Source organism: Hyperolius riggenbachi, chromosome 5 (genome assembly GCF_040937935.1).
Source record: "Hyperolius riggenbachi isolate aHypRig1 chromosome 5, aHypRig1.pri, whole genome shotgun sequence".
NCBI classification, from domain to species: Eukaryota; Metazoa; Chordata; class Amphibia; order Anura; family Hyperoliidae; genus Hyperolius; species Hyperolius riggenbachi.
The window spans coordinates 133,559,597-133,578,322 of record NC_090650.1 but is presented as its reverse complement, the minus strand read 5'-3'; the positions used below and the strand labels follow the sequence as shown (position 1 = coordinate 133,578,322).

The 18,726-nt window shown below is 43.7% G+C and overlaps 1 protein-coding gene across 1 annotated transcript in view; it reads left to right on the top strand.

Annotated features, from left to right (window-relative positions):
* ATP2C1 (ATPase secretory pathway Ca2+ transporting 1) overlaps positions 1–18,726 on the top strand; it is a 217,961-nt gene that overhangs the window by 11,644 nt on the left and 187,591 nt on the right. The window lies entirely within an intron of this gene.

Sequence of the window (18,726 nt, the reverse complement as noted above, 5' to 3'; positions counted from 1 at the left end):
TGGCACAGTGGTACAGTGGCATCTGCCTGAAACTTTCTACTACGACCTTGTAATGTCTGCTCTCCAGGGACCTTCAAAGCTGCTGCTTCTCAGGAGACAGAACTTCCTGCTGCTGCACACATGTAGCAGAAGCAGGTAATAGGAGACCAGTGGGACGGGTCTTAGTCCAGGGGCGAGGCATCGTTCGGGGGCAGGGCTTAATCCAGGGGCAGGGCGCTTCCCAGGACCAGTGGCACTCCAGGAAATGGCCTGGAACTCCTATGCCTAAAAACGCCCCTGGGGATCTGCTACAGGCCTCATGGAGATCTGCAGTAGGCCCTCTGAATTGTACTGAATGGAGTGGAGAGGTAACTTACCTGTTCAGCCTCCAGTTATGCGAATCTCCGTTATCCTCAGTATCTCTGTCTCCATGGCTCTCATGCAGCAGTGACCCACCAGTACATAACACTATATCAGTGGAGCGTAGAACTTTATACTTCAGTATGGCCACACCTTTTTATGACATAGCTGATCAGCTTATTACATGGGCTTTTGGTTTACTGTATGAGGGTTCCCTACATACTGTGCTTTTAAATTTCATATGAGCTTTTTCATAATTAAAGTTGATTAATCATATTACCATGTACAGTTTACTCTTTGTATTTTGTCTATTTTGGGACTTATTACCCTTATGACTCAGGTTTGACCCCTCTCCCCTCCTTCCCCTTTTACACCTATTGGTACAATAGGTGTAAAAGGGGAAGGAGGTACAATATTGGTACAATAGAATGTAAATCAGGGTAAGGTACTTACCCTGATTTACATTCTTCAATATATCAGAGAGATGCATGCCTCTGTACTGCTGGCAAGGTGTACTTAGCTGAACATATTATTACATGGGCTTTTGGATCACTGTATTCAGGTTCCCTACATACTGTGCTTTTAAATTTCATATGAACTTTTCATAGTTAATGCTGATCAATCATTTTACTGTGTACCCTTTGTATTCTGTCTAGCAACTTTGCTCTAATTACTGGGTGACACACACAAACACACACACACACACACACACACACACACACACACACACACAAACACAAACACACACACACATGCACACACACACGCAAACACACACACACCCCTTCCTTACCATGATTTGCATTCTTAAATGTATCAGAGATGGCTGCATCTTTACTGCCTGCAAGGTGAATCACTGTGGAATGTTTTTGTTTTTTCTCTGTGAAATGAGCAGCAATATATAGCTATAAAGACGTTTATCATGCTGAAACCAGGATATTTAAAGTAATAATGGGTTTTCTATTTACTATGGTCTACTATGCGTCATTACAGTTCCTCTTTAATACCCAACTAAACCCCAATTTATTTCACAGTCCATGGTGCTCAAAAAGTATGTACTGTAATGAGATAATAATTAAACCATCACAACTAATGACAAATTGGAATCTTTACAGATAAGTAATACCTCTAAAGTCTCATACACTCGCTAGACAAACTTCAGCCAGGACAGTCGGTCAGCTATGGAGCTGCATTGGCCAAGAATTTAGCATGTGTATAGCTGCCCTCCAATGTCATTTAGAAATCGCTCAATGACAACCAATGAGTGAGCCATGATCAAGTCCATTGTGCTACTTTCCCCACTGAAAGCTGCTCACTTGTGTACCTCATCCCTCCTCTCCTCTCAATTGAACTGTATACACTGCTTGGCAATAGTATATTGCTCATGCTCCAAACATTTGCCCCAACAATCGATGCACAGCCATTAAAGAGAATCTGTAACAAAAAAAAGAGCCCCAGGGACATACTTACTTTGGGAGGGAGAAGCCTCTGGATCCTAAAGAAGCTTCCCCCATCCTGCTCAGCCATCTGGATCCATCGCCAGCAGCCCTCGGACTCAGAGCCACAATAATATTTACAATTGCTGCGCACATGCGCAGTAGCGGCTCTCTGCTCAGGCTCACGGAAATAGCCAAGCACAATTGGGTCTGCTCTACTGTGCAGGACAAGCGGCCAACAAGGAGATCCTTGGGGGTCCCAGCCCTGGATCCCCTCTACGAGGAGAAAGGGAGGGGGGCTCTTTAAGATCCAGAGGCTTCCCCCTCCCCAAGTAAGTACCCTCCAGGGGTTCTTTTTTTTGTTACAGATTCTCTTTAAGGGCAACAATTAGTGTGAGTATGTATGTATGTAACTTAGTCAACTCAACTGCAGGTTAAATACTCCGATACTAAGTATAAAATGCGATGAGAGTATTTAACCTGCAGCTCACTGCGAGACACTGACTACTTGTTTCTATGCAAACCCCAAACTGAACAAGGAAATTTCTCAAAGCAATCAGGTTGATTAGTGTAAAATATATGAATTACCTTTGGAAATACATTTACAAATATATATATATTGTGCAGCTCCTTGCCTAGTAGGAGATAAAACAGCATTGTTTGTAGTAGCTTTGCCTTTGAGTTACCCAGTATTCACCAGTAGGTCTGACTGTCTCGTATAACTGTACAGTATTTTTACATTGATTTTATATAATAATAATAAGCATACACAGTAGCTATAGGAGTGAGACTCCAAGTGGGTAGAAACACAGCTAGGAATTACGATAGGTAAATATAAAAAGCCAATTAAGCTGTCTACAGACATCAGATGATAGCCTCCTAACACCAATTATGCCAGATCTATAATGCTGGGCATACATGGTTACATTATGCGCCGCGCGTCACCGCTCATCCGCGCGTGCTCGCGGATCGATCCCCGCTCGTCCCCGCGGGCACTTCCTTATCTGCCTTTCATTTCTACCAATATACGCCCGTGGGGATCGAGCACGGTATCGACCCGCCGCAGTGATCGGACAGGTTGAATATTATCAATCGAGCCATTGATAATATAAAACGAACCATGTATGCTCAGCACACACCATACGATTTTCTGTAATTAGATTATTTTCTGTAAAGTACAGGCCCATACACACATCTGATTTTCGCAAACGATCCGTCGTTTGGATGTCCAAACGACCGGTCGTTCGGACGTCAAATCGGGCGTGTGTACAGTCTGTCGTTCAGCTGATAAGACTGAGTCCAGTCAGTCTTATCAGCTGAACGACAGACTGTACACACGCCCGATTTGACGTTCGAACGACTGGTCGTTTGGACGTCCAAACGACGGGTCGTTTGCGAAAATCATGGGCCTTACTGGTAGAGACTGGTCATTATCTCTGGTGCATTGTCTTCTGGTTATCTCCTGCTAAGTAGAACAATGCTTAACTGCTAGGCAGATAGATGGTTATCTGGCAGGTAAATCTTATGCCGGGCATACACGGCACGTTTCTGGATGCAATTATGTGCCGGATCGATGCCGGCGCATCCCCGCTCGTCCGTGCGTGAGCGTGGATCGATTCCCGCTCGTCCCCGGCGGCGCTCCTTATAAGCCGCTCGATTCCCCGCTATTGTTCGCCGGCGGGGATTGAGCGAGGAATCTATATTATCCCATCAGCGGCTCGATTGATAAGGAAAGAAAGTGCCGTGTATGCCCAGCATTAAAGAAAATTAAACATTTTATGGTGTGTACTAGGCATGAGTGACACCATCAATCAAGCGACAGGAGAGCGCATTGTTCTCGTGCTTACCCAGCCAACTAGAAGCTGCTCCAGCGTGAACCACCCCAGGCCATCATCCCTCCTCCCCCTCCATCGAATATGGCCAAGGGACATGTATGTATAGCGATTGTTCCCCAGGTGTCACCCTAACAACTGAATGCAATCATTAACGGTGACACTTATTGTGCATGTGTATGCCCCTTTACTCGTCTGTACTAGCATCCCCTAAAATGTTAGCTTGACAGTAATGACTAACACCATTTGGCTGAGCCACACAAGCCTACTCAAAGCTAGTCCCAAAGGCTGCTGACTTGTGCCTGAACATCTGGCAGCTCTCAGGTGCGTACCCAGCTTTATCGCAACACACGCCACTGGTAAGTAAAATATCAAATTTGGTTGGTCTAACCCCTTAAAGAAAATGAATTGACTTCTCTGCAGTCTCAAGCCTTCGTCATTCCAAATCCTTTGGAGCACTAAGCAGCTGTAGCTGGCACAGATTATTCTTTGCTGTTACTTTATACAAGGAATTGCTTTAAATATCTGTGTAATTTGGATGCTTTCCAATGCATTAAATGACAGCTGGGACATTGTACTGTGGCCAGAGCACACTAGCATAATAGATTTCAATATATCCTGCTATGAATGCCTTTCCAAGAGTCACTTGACCAAAGCTGTTCTGCAAGACAGCAGTCACTTGATGCAGAACGGCCTAAGGTAATACCGCTAAATGAAATCCTGCTATAGATATTTCCTCAACAGTCACATGTTAAAATTTGTTAAAGCCCTATGAATGTTAACCTTGAAAAAACAAACATGTGAAAGAGCTCCTGCAAGCTTTTAACAAAGGCCTAGAACACACAAAGTTATCCTCAGCCAACGTTTAAGGAAATAAATTGTTCCAATCGACTTCTCTTTTGGTGATTGATTGGCTGGGAATGCCAAGTTAACATGCACACACATATTAAATGTAACATATTTTGTTCCAGGCAAGTTCCCATGGTTCTCTTTTTAGTCACATTACCTCAATTGGTTGTTTGCACAAGCACACAATTTCCCAGCAAATCCTATGACTCATTGATTGATAAAATAATACATTATTGGTCATTTTATATTGGTCTGCAGATGTATCCACTACGAGTCAACACACAGTCTAATTATTCTTATTGGATACTGCATGCAAAGAGAAATGGCAAATGGTTAGAACAAACCAACACCAGGCTTGTGTATGACTGCAATGACCATATATTCCAGCGTATGAGATGACTGGGCATATAGGACGACCCCCCCCCCCCCTAACTTTTCCAGTTAAAATATAGAGTTTGGGATATACTCCCCATATAAAACTACTCCTTTTTCAACGCACACCAAATAAAAAAAAAACCATGTACTGGTGCCTTGTATGTACAGATACTGGTGCTGTACTGCATGTTGTACCCAGTATATAACAGTATATAGGCAATTGATTGACTGGTTGGAATGGTCAGCTCTCCTGGTCTACCTGTTTATCAGAGCGGTATGGAAGAATAGATAGCGCTGTGCCGATAAAACACGCCTCGTTCACCCTTCTGGCCGCTGTTGTATCCTATTTACCTCCTTCTCTGCCTCTCAGATCTCGCACATGTGCGCCAGCACCGCTTCACTACAGTCCTCAGCAGCGAGATCTGAGAGGAGGTAACAGGATAGGGCGTATCACCCCGCATCAATGACACCCAGGGTATAAGACGACCCCTGACTTCTCAGAAGATTTTCAAGGGTTAAAGAGTAGTCTTATACACCAGAATATGCAGTACTTCTCCAGCACAAATACAGCAGGAGCTGAAAACCAAATGCTAAAGTCATTAGTTCCACATATTGCAAGAGCACTTACCATTTCTCTCCTCATGCAGTATTCTTATTTGATCTATTGCTGATTTGAAGTGAATATCAGCTTGTGTTAACTAAAACCATGAACATAATATATTGATCTCTCTGTTGCAAATGGGTGGGGTTTTAAACTACCAAAGGAAAAACATCTAAGTACTTACTTAAATGGCTGATATGTTTTATTTTATTATTTCTCTTTGGGTACAGTATAACCTTTCAGAAAATGTAGAGTTATCACAAGTTATTATTTTACAGTTTACACAAGTGAAAAGTACTGAAAAAAGGAAGCAGGAAATTTGAACGCCTGCTAGCAGCGGAGGTTTGGGCCCGCCCTTGGCTCCTATTGTAATACCAGTAATAATGGGACATTTGGGCATCCGATAAATATTGGCGGCGGAATGGGGGGGAGGGGGGGAGCTAAGGTTAGCCATGGGGTTGGTAACAGCCGAGTGAGAGGGGGTGGTTAAGGTTAGCCATATGGTAGAGGCATCGGAAGTGGGAGGGTACAGTGTGAGACATGGGTTAGGTTTAGCTGTAGTACAATATTAGTATAATTGTAGTTTTAATAACTGGCTATTGCATTTTATCTTAGCAACAATTAAAGTTGTACCTATAGACAAGGATGTTACTGTGCTTTTAAAGGACAATGTACTCAACTGAAGCATTAGTATTAAAGCTTAAATCATGCTCACATTTTAGATTCAAGACCAAACAAGTTCATGCAATAATTTGTCGCAGCAGTTGGTCATTCAACTGAAAGCACAGTTCAGGCTGCCATGGTGAAAATAAGTCCCCAAAAATACAATGGCCTCACAACACCGGTTAGCTAAATAATCAGTAGCAAGGCTGACCTATTACATTCTGACTGTGACACTCTAATTGCACACAGCAATTTCATATCTCACGGCGCTTCAAATTTATTTGCTGCAGTGTTATCAAAAATAAAATTAGAATTATATTATAAAAACCTGGCAGCTACCATACCTTTCTTTGTAAGTACAGAAGAAAGCTTCATACATTATTGGGAGTTGCAGCTGTTATTTATTCACAAAGGACTTCCATACAAAGTAAAAATGTCATGACATTAAAATGAATGTTCTGTTTGCTATTTCCATTCAATATGCCTTTGCTATTTGTGGCTACACAAAGAAACAAATACGATTGGTAATGATTCAGAAAATGTTTATTCTGCATTTTCTCATAAGGATGTTTCACACATTATCAATAAAATAGCTTTCTACTCCCTCCCTCCAACCTCCACTGACCCTCAGAAAAGTACTGTTCTCTAAATACGTAGTCCCAGGATTACTTACTATTTACTTTATAGAGAATTTATGTGTGTGTGCATCAAACCAAGTAACACCTGACAAATCTGGCTTTGCAAATGTGGCCTAATTGGCTACTCACGAGACATAGCTCATGCAAATATGCATTTGCTTTCACATACCAAAGTTTGCAGGGTTAAAACCAATATCGCAAAGTGGTTGCCCTGCGGGAATTAGTTAATGCTACATTAGCACTATCCAGGAGCGCCACGGGGATGCTTCCCAGTGCCGCCATACAACCAGGGTGCAGCAGGGCCCCAAGCGCTCTCACTACTTGGAAACCACAGAGGCATCCCGGAGGGGGAGGCCGAGAGGTGCAGGCGACCCCCCCAAGCGTGGCCAGCGCCGGGAAGAGCCACCCGTACCTGCCTCCCAAAATTTAGAAACAGGCACTTACCTTAACGTCCATTGCGTTCTGTTACATGAGCGCAACTTGGGAGCGAACACATGAGAAAGGAGTGAAGCATGGGCCACCCCAAGCTTTGGAGCTCAGAGCTGGCTTTCACACAACACTCCAAGGAAGGGGGGAAGGCAGGCGCAGACAGCTCGCTCCAGGGCTCTCACCTCCTAGAACAAGCCATCCACCACCCGCCTCCAAAGGGGGGATAGAAATGAAACACTACACTTTATAGAGAATTTATGTGTGCATCAAACCAAGTAACACCTGGCAAATCTGGCTTTGCAAATTTGGCCTAATTGGCTACTCATGAGACATAGCTCATGCAAATATGCATTTGCTTTCGCATTCCAAAGTTTGCAGGGTTAAAACCAATACCGCAAAGAGGTTGCCCTGCGGGAATTAGTTCATACTACATTAGCACTATCCAGGAGCGCCACGGGGAGGCTTCCCAATGCCCCCATTCAACCAGGGTGCCGCAGGGCCCCAAGCTGGGGGCATTGAGAAGCCTCCCCGTGGCGCTCCTGGATAATGCTAATATAGCATGATCTAATTCCCGCAGGGCAACCGCTTCTGCACCAATTGCTGCTTCGAAGTTCTCCGTCACCTCCTCGTTTTCCTGTTAGCAACCCCGATAGCTAGGCGAGTCGGGGTGCACTGCGCATACGCGGACTTGCCCTTCTCATTGGCTGATGTCAGTATAAAAACCAAGCTTTCAGACCTGCAAGATGCCCATGATAACATTAGTCGCCAGAGCTAGCTGCTGGGTGTTATCTCTGTGTCTCTTGTCTATCACCTTGCCTGTGCACCTGACAATTCTGATTGCCACCTGGACCGACCTTTGCTAGTTTTAACCACTCCATTGTCTCATCCCTTGTACCTCGTATTGTCTGTTTGTGTATGAACTCTGGCTTGTCAACTACGATATTGCTTACTCCTCTGATTGACTGCCATCTGATTACTGTGTATGACCCTGGACTGTTTTGACTATATTTGTCTGTATCACTGCCTAGTAAATCTTGGTGGTACTCGAGCCTTCCTGACCTTAGTCGCTAGACCTTGCATCCTAAGTCCTAGGGTCGACTGAAGTCAGATGATACTTGACTCCTGTTCAAGCAGGGGGTGTCAGATTGGGGTATAGAGGCTTAAAGAAGGCGAGCGATCTGCCAGGCCTTACAGTTCATTTTTTTTAGTAGATTCTCTGTGAAGCACATGAAGAGAGAGAGATCAGGGCAAAGAGTGAGTAATCACAGGTATTTCAGTATAAAGCAGCATGTTGATGATTTGTTAAGGACTATTTTTTTTCTTAGGGAAAGTTGAAGATTGTCTTTAAGTTTGATGTAGACATTATAATATTGCTTCTAAAGTCTTGATTTGAAAACTACCAACACAGGGTACCCAGTTATGAAAATCAGCTTTCTGTTCTGGTGGTACAATGAAGATACATGAGAAGAATTCCATTAATTCTCTTTTGGAATAAACCTCAGCCCCAGGCCGCCCATGAGGCAGGGCGAGGCGGTTACTCAGGCGGCAGAAGTGGGGGGGGGGGGGGTCGCCGAGCTGGAGGGGGTAGCAGCCAGGAAAGGAGAGCAGCGGGCACAGCTGTGGGGAGGAGGGACGGACTTCCGCGTCCGTGCTACCCCTCCAGCTATTTGCGCAATATTTAATTAGGCAGCGGGGGTAGGAATGACTCACCTACTTAATTGATCCAGCACTGCATTCCACCGCTCACGTCACTTCCTGCAATTCTGCCGCTGCCCACTGTATTTGAATGCGTCAGAGATAAGTAGAGAAACTTGATTGGCATTTCCAGAAACAGTGTTATTTGAAAACAAAAGAATTCCTGAATTCTTCCTACATTTTTTTTTTACCTATCATTGGTAACGTAGGAGGGGGTGTAGAGTACCTACAATTAAATCTTAAATTATGACACACATGAGCCTGCAAGCATTATTTCAGAATCTTTTGTGCAATTCAAATAGATAAAATAATAACATAAATAATAACAAAAAAAACGCTGATTGCAATGGGGAAAATTGGTCCCTATAGTAACATATGGGAGCGCTGGACACAGTGATTGTTGGCTGTTGTAAACAGTATGCGTTTAGTGTAAGAGAAATCAAGTGGTAAAAAAACAATACCACATAAACCAGATTGTAAACAAGAGGGATATATATTCAAATATGAATTGGATTACCTGATACAATTAGGAGGATAATTTTATTACAAGAGTCATCTGGAAAGTAACAGCTGGTTTCAATTAATTAATTACAGAAACATTTTATTTTAGACACACTGGGCCATATGCAATTCACTTTTTTACCTGAGTTTTCTCTTAGGAGATAATTTTTCATCTTCAAATGAAAATAACTTGCCAGCACTTTTCAATTAAAAAAGTACCAAACAGTAAATTAAAAATGACTATCAAAATAATTTTCAGCATTTTCTTTCTTGCTGGTGGCTTAAAATGCTTTTTATTAACAAATTTAAAAATATCACCTAGGAGAAAACTTAGGAGAAAAAGTGTATTGCATATGGGCCACTGAGTTTAATCCAATTCGCTTTTTCTCCAAGGTGATATTTCACATCTTATAAATAAAATGCATTTTAACCACTTAAGGACTACAGTCATAAAACCCCTTAAAAGGAAAACTTAAGCCAAACAAAAAAAATGACATTTACTCACCCGGGGCATCCCTCAGCCCCCTGAAGCTGGATGGTGCCCTCGCAGCCCCGCTCCGATCATCCTGTCCCCGCCGGCGGCTACTTCCGGGTTCGGCGACAGCCGCCGACAGGCTGGGAACGCGGCTGTTTTTCCGCGTTCCCAGCCGCTATATCACCCCTCTATAGCAGCATAGAGGGGTGATATAGCGGCTGGGAACGCGGAAAAACAGCCGCGTTCCCAGCCTGTCGGCGGCTGTCGCCGAACCCGGAAGTAGCCGCCGGCGGGGACAGGATGATCGGAGCGGGGCTGCGAGGGCACCATCCAGCTTCAGGGGGCTGAGGGATGCCCCGGGTGAGTAAATGTCATTTTTTTTGTTTGGCTTAAGTTTTCCTTTAAGGACCAGAGCCTTTTTTTCCATTCAGACCACTGCAGCTTTAACGGTTTATTGCTCGGTCATACAACCTACCACCTAAATGAATTTTACCTCCTTTTCTTGTCACTAATACAGCTTTCTTTTGGTGCTATTTGATTGCAGCTGCGAGTTTTACTTTTTATTATATTCATCAAAAAAGACCTGAATTTTGTCAAAAAAATGACTTTTTTTACTGTCTGTGCTGACATTTTTCAAATAAAGTAAAATTTCCTATACATTTGAGCGCGAAAGTTATTCTGCTACATGTCTTTGATAAAAAAAAAAGCATTCAGTGTATATTTATTGTTTTGGGTAAAAGTTATAGCGTTTACAAACTATGGTGCAAAAAGTGAATTTTCCCATTTTGAAGCATCTCCGACTTTTCTGAGCACCTGTCATGTTTCATGAGGTGCTAAAATTCCAGGATAGTATAAATACCCCCCAAATGACCCCATTTTTGAAAGAAGACATCCCAAAGTATTCACTGAGAGGCATGGTGAGTTCATAGAAGATTTTATTTTTTGTCACAAGTTAGCGGAAAATGACACTTTGTGACAAAAAAAAGGGAAAAAAAGTTTCCATTTCTTCTAACTTGCAACAAAAAAAATTTGAAATCTGCCACGGACTCACTATGCTCCTCTCTGAATACCTTGAAGTGTCTACTTTCCAAAATGGGGTCATTTGTGGGGTGTGTTTACTGTCCTAGCATTTTGGGGGGTGCTAAATTGTAAGCACCCCTGTAAAGCCTAAAGGTGCTCATTGGACTTTGAGCCCCTTAGCGCAGTTAGGCTGCAAAAAAGTGCCACACGTGGTATTGCCGTACTCAGGAGAAGTAGTATAATGTGTTTTGGGGTGTATTTTTACACATACCCATGCTGGGTGGGAGAAATATCTCTGTAAATGACAATTTTTTGATTTTTTTTACACACAATTGTCCATTTACAGAGACATTTCTCCCACTCAGCATGGGTATGTGTAAAAATGCACCCCAAAACACATTATACTACTTCTCCTGAGTACGGCGATAGCACATGTGTGGCACGTTTTTGCACCCTAACTGCGCTAAGGGGCCCAAAGTCCAATGAGTACCTTTAGGATTTCACAGGTCATTTTGCGACATTTGGTTTCAAGACTACTCCTCACGGTTTAGGGCCCCTAAAATGCCAGGGCAGTATAGGAACCCCACAAGTGACCCCATTTTAAAAAGAAGACACCCCAAGGTATTCCGTTAGGAGTATGGTGAGTTCATAGAAGATTTTATTTTTTGTCAAAAGTTAGCGGAAAATGACACTTTGTGAAAAAAAAAACCAATACAAATCAATTTCCGCTAACTTGTGACAAAAAATAAAATCTTCTATGAACTCGTCATTGGACTCATTGGACTTTGGGCCCTTTAGCGCAGTTAGGCTGCAAAAAAGTGCCACACATGTGGTATTGCCGTACTCAGGAGAAGTAGTATAATGTGTTTTGTGGTGTATTTTTACATATACCCATGCTGGGTGGGAGAAATATCTCTGTAAATTACATATATTAGATTTTTTTTACACACAATTTTCCATTTACAGAGAGATTTCTCCCACCCAGCATGGGTATGTGTAAAAATACACCCCAAAACACATTATACTACTTCTCCTGAGTACGGCGATACAACATGTGTGACACTTTTTTGCAGCCTAGGTGCGCTAAGGGGCCCAACGTCCTATTCACAGGTCATTTTGAGGCATTTGTTTTCTAGACTACTCCTCACGGTTTAGGGCCCCTAAAATGCCAGGGCAGTATAGGAACGCCACAAGTGACCCCATTTTAGAAAGAAGACACCCCAAGGTATTCCGTTAGGTGTATGGTGAGTTCATAGAAGATCTTATTTTTTGTCACAAGTTAGTGAAAAATGAAACTTTGTGAAAAAACAATAAAAATCAATTTCCGCTAACTTTTGACAAAAAATAAAATCTTCTATGAACGCTTCATTCACCTAACAGAATACCTTGGGGTGTCTTTTTTCTAAAAAGGGGTCACTTGTGGAGTTCCTATACTGCCCTGGCATTTTACGGACCCAAAACCGTGAGTAGTCTGGAAACCAAATGTCTCAAAATGACTGTTCAGGGATATAAGCATCTGCAAATTTTAATGGCAGGTGGTCTATGAGGGGGCGAATTTTGTGGAACCGGTCATAAGCAGGGTGGCCTCTTACATGACAGGTTGTATTGGTCCTGATCTGATGGATAGGAGTGCTAGGGGGGTGACAGGAGGTGATTGATGGGTGTCTCAGGGGGTGGTTAGAGGGGAAAATAGATGCAATCAATGCACTGAGGAGGTGATCGGAAGGGGGTCTGAGGGGGATCTGAGGGTTTGGCCGAGTGATCAGGAGCCCACACGGGGCAAATTAGGGCCTGATTTGATGGGTAGGTGTGTTAGGGGGTGACAGGTGGTGACAGGAGGTGATTGATGGGTGTCTCAAGGTGTGATTAGTGGGGGGAATAGATGCAAGCAACGCAATGGCGAGGTGATCAGGGCTTGGGTCTGAGGGCGTTCTGAGGGTGTGGGCGGGTGATTGGGTGCCCTAGGGGCAGATAGGGGTCTAATCTGATGGGTAGCAGTGACAGGTGGTGACAGGGGGTGATTGATGGGTAATTAGTGGGTGTTTAGAGGAGAGAACAGATGTAAACAGTGCACTTGGGAGGTGATCTGACGTCGGGTCTGCAGGCGATCGAATGGTGTGGGTGGTTGATCAGATTGCCCGCAAGGGGCAGGTTAGGGGCTGATTGATGGGTGGCAGTGACAGGGGGTGATTGATGGGTGGCAGTGACATGGGGTGATTGACAGGTGATCAGTGGGTTATTACAGGGAAGAACGGATGTAAATAATGCACTGGCGAATTGATAAGGGGGGGGGTCTGAGGGCAATCTGAGCGTGTGGGCGGGTGATTGGGTGCCCGCAAGGGGCAGATAAGGGTCTAATCTGATGGGTAACAGTGACAGGTGGTGATAGGGGGTGATTGATGGGTAATTAGTGGGTGTTAAAGGGTAGAGAACAGATGTAAACACTGCACTTGGGAGGTGATCTGACGTCAGATCTGCGGGCGATCTATTTGTGTGTGTGGGTGATCAGATTGCCCGCAAGGGGCAGGTTAGGGGCTGATTGATGGGTGGCAGTGACAGGGGGTGATTGATGGGTGGCAGTGACATGGGGTGATTGACAGGTGATCAGTGGGTTATTACAGGGAAGAACGGATGTAAATAATGCACTGGCGAATTGATAAGGGGGGGTCTGAGGGCAATCTGAGCGTGTGGGCGGGTGATTGGGTGCCCGCAAGGGGCAGATAAGGGTCTAATCTGATGGGTAACAGTGACAGGTGGTGATAGGGGGTGATTGATGGGTAATTAGTGGGTGTTTAGAGTAGAGAACAGATGTAAACACTGCACTTGGGAGGTGATCTGATGTCGGATCTGCGGGCGATCTATTGGTGTGGGTGGGTGATCAGATTGCACGCAAGGGGCAGGTTAGGGGCTGATTGATGGGTGGCAGTGACAGGGGGTGATTGATGGGTGATTGACAGGTGATCAGGGGGGATAGATGCATACAGTACACAGGGGGGGGGGGGTCTGGGGAGAATCTGAGGGGTGGGGGGTGATCAGGAGTCCCCAGGGGGCAGTTTAGGGACAAAAAAAAAATAGCGTTGACAGATAGTGACAGGGAGTGATTGATGGGTGATTAGGGGGATGATTGTGTGCAAAGTGGTCTGGGGGTTGGGGGGGGGGTGTCTGAGGGGTGCTGTGGGCGATCAGGGGGCAGATCAGTGTGTTTGGGTGCAGACTAGGGTGGCTGCAGCCTGCCCTGGTGGTCCCTCGGATACTGGGACCACCAGGGCAGGAGGCAGCCTGTATAATACACTTTGTAAACATTACAAAGCATATTATACGCTTCCGATCCGGCGATCGTCGGGTTAACAACCCGCCGGTGCTTCCGATTGGCCAGCGGGTTGACGTCGCGGGTGGGTGGAGCCTATTGCCGGCGGATGCGCGCGCATCTCAGCGCACGATCCCTGGCAAAACAGTGCCCCAGGACCCGACGCCATTCTGCGTTACGTGGTCCTGGGGCTGCCACTTTGCCGCCGCCAATATGAAGTAGGCGGTCGGCAAGTGGTTAAGCTACCAGCAAGCAAGAAAATACTTTTTCACTTATTTTTGGTAGTTTTTCACTTGCAGAAGATGAAAATTATCTCATAGGAGAAACCGTGAATTGTATCGGGCACACTGTACTTTCTGATAATTTTTTCACATAATGACATCTTATTTAAGCATTTGTCATATCTCTTTACAAGGCTTTCAATCCCTCTGTTGTAATACTTGGACCAGTACTAGGTATTTCTTAGTACTGGTCAAAGCCCTATCCCACAGAGATATATCCATCCATACCATGCACTGATAAGGACAAATAAGTCAGAAACAGGCTGTATGCATGTTGGATTGGTGCGGCTTCATAATGCTAGGTACACACGATACAACTTTCTGGCAGATTTACCTGCCAGATTGATTTTTTTCCAACATGTCCGATCTAAATTTCAATCAATTTTCCGATCCTTTTTCCAATTGATTTCTATTCACTTCTATGGAAATCGATCCAAAAATCGATCAAAATTCAGATCGCTAGAAAAAATTGATCTGGCCGGTAAATCTTCCAGAAAATTGTATTGTGTGTACCAAGCATAAAATGTATTAGGTACAGGCTCTTATACACCAGTGGTTCCAGATGTGCAGCCTTGCACATCATGATCTGATGATCCGATGATGATCTCCGAAAGAGATGATTTGCATATTTGGGAGTGATGCATCATGGGAAACCACAGTTGCTCACTGAATTATCCCAAATACCTTCTGTATTAAGAAGGCAACATTACATTTAGCATTGCTTTTTAATAGAGGATTTTTTTGGTTTCTTTAAACCCTTTATACCTTCTAGGTGGTTCTGGGTCACCACGAGCTGTCTGGGTATTCCTCTGTTGTATTAGTATCACACTGCTCACCCATGGGCTGGAGGAAAGAGTAGAGGAAGCTTTATGTTAATGCTGCTGAACAAAGTAACCGGTATGCTGCAGTCATGTCATAAACAGTGCAGGGAGAGAAGAGATTAACCTGAAAAATGCAAAAGAAGTTACACAGAAAGAATACCTTTTCGTGGTACATTCTCTTTTCATCAGCATCAATTTGTACTGTTTGTGGCTGAACATTCTCAAGACAATTTCCACAATTCATGCCCCATCTTAGTTTATGTAATAATTCTTTATTTGCTTCTATTGAAACCATATTTGAACATGTGCCTGGTGTGAATGAGTTACCCCAGGAGTATTTTTTTACAAATGGTTTTTAACAATGGGAAGGAAAAAACAAATCTCAACATGAATGATATCTCAACCTTAAAACTGAGGTTCTATTCATTTTAGGGCTTTTTAAGTATCCTATATTATAAAACCCCTGTGTCTATGCATCCCCTTCTTTCCCTGTGTCTGTGATTTAGCGCTACAGCGCATGTGTAGCACATGGGCAGCCGTTGGGCGGGTGTGCACATGCGCGCTTACATCTGGCGGCGGTCACAAAGGAGGGAGCGGACGGGGGTTGTGAGTGAGGCCTAGAGCCCATTATGTTAATGGGCTTAGGTCTGCTAGTAAATACAATAACTCTTCAAATCTCCTATGTTTTCTGTTTGGATTCAGGAAATCTAGAAGTAGAGTAAACAAATGAGAAATCTCAGAGACAGTCTATTCACAGATTTGCATATGACTTTATACAAGCATTTTTATGAATAACTAAAATTTTCAGTCTCGCCCTGCAGTGCTGGGGTTCTAGTTTCCAATCTTGGCCAGGACATTGTCTGCACGGAGCTTGTATGTTCTCCTCCTGTTTGCATTGACTTCCTCTGGTTTCCTCTCATATTCCAAAAGCATTCATATTAATTGGTTCCATCCTCTCCCACCAAAAAATAAGCAAAAACAACCCTGGCTTTAGAGTATGGAAGTGACATTAGACTATGATTGTGGTGTGGATTAGATTGTGAGCTTCTCTGAAGAACAATTGGTAACATAAACATTTAGTCTATAATGTGCAGCTGAAGTTGTCAGTGCTTTATACAGTGCACCCCATAATTATTCATACCCCTGGCAAATTTTGACTTAAAGATACTTTTATTAATCCAGCAAGTATTTGTTTTGACAGGAAATGACATAGGTGTCTTCTAAAAGATAATAAGACAATGTACAAGAGGTATTATTGTGGGCAAAAAAAATTTCTCAGCTTTTATTTACATTTGAGCAAAAAGTGTCCAGTCCAAATTTATTCATACCCTTCACAAACGGTCAGAGTCTGTGGGAAAATCAAAAGTTCTATACCATTCCAAATAGTCCAAGGTGTTCTAAAGCATCCTAATTACCCTGATTAATTGGGAACAGCTGCTTAAATCAACTCAGCATGTGGAAAACAGTAGCTCTCTGCAGTTAGTTTGTGGACAGTCATGGCGAAAGCCCGGTTCACATTAACGTTTTTTTACGGAACTAGACATAAGGATCAGGCCAGCTGGATCCTGTGAAAACGGTCCATTTTACAGCCAGTGTGCTGTAAAACATCTGTTTTCATTGGTTCCTATATGCTGCAAAACCTTCCGTTTCCGTTCCGCTGAGCGAAACAGTCCGGAAAATTGGGTCCTGCAGCATTTTTTCGTCCGCTCAGTGGAACGGACCACGGAACCGTACGGCCGGTTCCGTTGGCAAATGCTAATGTGAACCGGGCCTAAGACAAAGGAGCTCAGTGAGGACCTGCGGCTGCGCATTGTGGCTGCTCACAAGTCAGGAAAGGACCACAAGGCCATTTCTAAATGTTTTTAAGGTCCAGTGACTACATTGCAAAGTATTATTAAAAAATACCAGATGTTTTCACACTGTCATATCTCAGAGGATGTGATCGGAAGCCAAAAGTGACACCTGTGCTGGCAAGTGAGAGTGAGAGGGATGAAAAATAATCCAAGGATTACCATAAACGCCATCCTGGTGAATCTGGGCTCTGCTGGGGGCAATTTTTCAAAGCAGACAATCCCACGGTCATTGCTGGATTCCAATGATGCTGACCAAGGAGGATGCCACTTCTCCAGATAAGGCTCACAAAAGTTTGCTTGGCCTTTGCAAATGCTCATCTGTACAAAGAAGAAGACTTCTAGTCTTCTGTGTTATGGTCAGATGAAATAAATATTGAATTGTTTGGTCACAATGATGTTTCCTTCATTTGGCGTAAAAAAGGAGAAGCCTTCAACCCAAAGAATACCATCCCGACTGTCATACATGGTGGTGGAAACCTAATCCTTTGGGGTGTTTTTCAGCCAATGGACCAGGGAACCTAATCATAGTAAACATCACCATAAAAAAGGGCAATACATGAGGATTCTCAACGACAACATCAGGCAGTCTGCAGAGAAACTTGGCCTTGGCCGGCAGTGGACATTTCAGCATAACAATGATCCAGAACACACAGCACAAGTGGTGAAGAAATGGTTAGCAGACAACATTAACGTTTTGGAGTGGCCTAGCCAGAGTCCTGACTTGAATCCAAATGAGAATCTGTGGAGGGAGCTAAAGATCAGGGTGATGGCAAGAAGACCCTCCAACCTGAAAGATTTGGAACTCATTGCTAAAGATGAATGGACAAAAATTCCTGTGGAGACATGCAAAAAGCTGGTCTGCAATTATAGGAAGCATTTGATTGCTATAATAGCCAATAAAGGTTTTTTTTATTGATTATTGAGAAGGGAATGAATAATTTTGGACAAGACACTTTTGCTCATATGTAAATAAAAGCTGAGAAATGTTTTTTTCCACAATAATGCCTCTTGTACATGGTCTTATTATCTTTTGGGAGACCCCTATGTCATTTCCTGTCACAAAATTAATTGGTGGTCAAATAAAAGTAACTTTAATTAAAAATTTGCTAGGGGTATGAATAATTATGGGCAGCACTGTAAATAAATAAACAGATAATGCTAAAAATGCAATGCTCAGGCAAACACTTTCATGTAATGTTAAAGTCTACCAGCAGGTGGTAGTATGCACTTATATTTATAGCTGTACGTGTAACTTGATGTCTTGGTTCTCTGAACATAGCTGTATTTGGATTTTGCCTGGTTGTGGCAATTTTTCCATATCATCTCAGGTAATGAGGTCACGAACTGTTTGCTGACGAACAGTTGCCCATGTAGCTTCTTCTGGGTCAGCGAGGTCCGTCAGTAGTGCACCAGCGCTGGCGGCGCGCGTCCTTAATCACCAGGAGCCATCTGCACATGACATCAGGACTATGTAGTGTGCATGCGTCACGTAGTCATGACATCATGCAGGTGCACAATCAAGGACGTGCTCCACCAGGCCAGCACCTGCGCACTACTGGTGGACCTTGCTGACCCTAAAGCAGCTATATGGGTATCTTTTCGCCAACGAAC